This window comes from Eucyclogobius newberryi, unplaced genomic scaffold (assembly GCF_026437365.1).
Source record: "Eucyclogobius newberryi isolate DKJ021-1_F unplaced genomic scaffold, fEucNew1.0.hap1 SCAF_13, whole genome shotgun sequence".
In the NCBI taxonomy this organism is placed as follows: Eukaryota; Metazoa; Chordata; class Actinopteri; order Gobiiformes; family Gobiidae; genus Eucyclogobius; species Eucyclogobius newberryi.
In genome coordinates, this window is record NW_027315757.1 from 14,873,093 (window position 1) to 14,875,504 (window position 2,412).

A 2,412-nucleotide genomic window follows, 5' to 3' on the forward strand; every position below is an offset into this window, starting at 1 on the left:
GTCTAATTTCTTGACAATGACCCTCTGAATATCTGTGTGAGGAACAATGACCCTCTGAATATCTGTGTGAGGAACAATGACCCTCTGAATATCTGTGTGAGGAACAATGACCCTCTGAAGGGAATGAACTCTAACCCCGTTAATGTTGTGGAAGATTATTGAAACTGTCACATTGAATGTGTGACCAAAGCTTATTTAATTCCAAATGATCAGACAGGATTTATTATGATTTTTTTATTTCTGGTTTGTTAAATATTTCAAAACATATAAATAAATACATAATGAATAAATAAATACATTTGCATTTGCATTAGTAGTGCAATAAATGTCCTTCAGATCCGGGTCCACCTCGGCCTCAGGGCCTCACTGGTCAACACAAACTTTCAACATTTCAATCAAATGATACTCATCATACACACAGAGCACAGACCTTACAACATGAATGTTTGTGTCAAATACAACTGTGATCTTCTAATGTGAGTGTTTAGAAGACAAGTGCGAGGACAAGAGCGAGAACCTGGAGCAGAAGCAGAGACGAGACTGAAGAGGCGCCTGGAAAACACAAAAATAAAACGTGTTAAACTAAAAGACAAAAACAAATGTGGAAACACAAGCGCACAGACAAACACTGTACCTGCAGTAGTGCTAGTAGTAGTAGTAGTAGTAGTAGTAGTAGTCAAAGTAGCAGCTGCGGTGGTGGTAGAAGTAGGAGCTGTCGAGGTTGTGGTGGTTGGAGCTGAAAAATTCAAAATATATATTTAGAAAAGATACACTGCAAAACAAAGTATGTGCACTTTGCAAGTCCAAATGTATTAGTTTGACTGACCTGTGGTGACGGTTGGAGCAGTTGTAGGGGTAGTAGGTGCTGCAGTAGTAGTAGTAGTAGTAGGTGCTGCAGTAGTTGTAGGTGCCGCAGTAGTAGTAGTAGGTGCTGCAGTAGTTGTTGTAGGTGCTGTAGTTGTTGTTGTAGGTGCTGCAGTTGTTGTTGTAGGTGCTGCAGTAGTAGTAGGTGCCGCAGTAGTAGTAGTTGGTGCTGCAGTAGTTGTAGGTGCCGCAGTACTACTAGTAGGTGCTGCAGTAGTTGTTGTAGGTGCTGTAGTAGTAGTAGTAGTAGTAGGTGCTGCAGTAGTTGTTGTAGGTGCTGCAGTAGTAGTAGGTGCCGCAGTAGTAGTAGTAGGTGCTGCAGTAGTAGTAGGTGCTGCAGTAGTTGTAGTGGTCGGGGGGTTACAGTTGGCGGTGGTGCAGCAGGTTGGAGTTCCATTGACAGTGCCAACGTCGACAAGCAGAGGAGACGAGGAGAGTGCGGCTGCTGCAGCACAAATGTTTCCTGAGGCGCAGCCAAGACCCAGGACCTCCATCGTGCTACCCTTTGGAGTCACTGCAATACAACACACAAGAAAGTTTAGAAAACTCTGCAGGTGTCCAGCTCTGTCCCTGCAGGTGTACAGCTCTGTCCCTGCAGGTGTCCAGATGTTACTGACCTCTGGAGCTGAAGCAGTTGTTCTCCAGGGTGTTGCAGGTCAGACCTGTGCTGCAGGTGCCGGTCGTAGGGTCACAGCTGAAGCATTGTAGGCTCCCAGTGCCCGGAGTGGACGGAGCTGAAAGTAAAAAAGTTCAGAGATCAGACGGGGGCCACTCAAACTGTGTGAGTACAATTTTGGCCCCGGGCCACCATATGGGTCAACACAGGGGCCAACACAACGGCCACCACATGGGTCAACACAGGGGCCACCACAGGGGCCACCACAGGGGCCACCACAGGGGCCAACACAGGGTTCAACACAGGGTTCAACACAGGGGTCAACACAGGGGCCAACACAGGGGCCAACACAGGGTCCAACACGGGGGCCAACACAGGGTTCAACTCAGGGTACAACACAGGGGTCAACAAAGGGGCCAACACAGGGGCCACCACAGGGGTCAACACAGGGGTCAACACAGGGACCAACACAGGGGCCAACACAGGGTTTAACACAGGGTTCAACACAGGGGCCAACACAGGGGCCTTCTGCACATAGAACACCAGGATGTCTCACCGGGTGCGTCTGCAGTGTTGCAGTTGTCGCTGCTGCAGCAAACGGCTTTGGCCAAAACTTGGGAACTTCCAACATTCAGAGAAAAGTCCTGGGTCATGGAGGCTGGACAAAGGCTGGACGCAGCACAACCTTTGACTTTCGTCGTGGAGGTGCTCGGGCCAGATTTGGCTGTGATGGAAAGAACAGTGTTCAGAATCAGAGGAGCGTTCAGAATCAGAGGAAATATATAAATAAATGATTAAATATTGTATACATACTTTGGATGGTGGCAGAGACACATTGCACCTCTCCATTTTGACACGGGGCCAAAATTGTACTCACACAGTTTGAGTCATTCGGATCAGAACATGTCGTACAGCTGAGGCCCGCAACTGCA

General features: G+C 48.0%; 1 long non-coding RNA gene across 1 annotated transcript; it reads right to left on the minus strand.

Annotated features, from left to right (window-relative positions):
* Nucleotides 1–246: 246 nt before the first annotated feature.
* LOC140357618 (uncharacterized) lies at nucleotides 247–1,374 on the minus strand. The gene is made up of 3 exons (XR_011926650.1): nucleotides 827–1,374; nucleotides 635–736; nucleotides 247–552 (listed from the first exon to the last, which is right to left on the minus strand). It is a non-coding gene; the product is annotated as an uncharacterized lncRNA (long non-coding RNA).
* Between the last annotated feature and the right edge of the window lie 1,038 nt (nucleotides 1,375–2,412).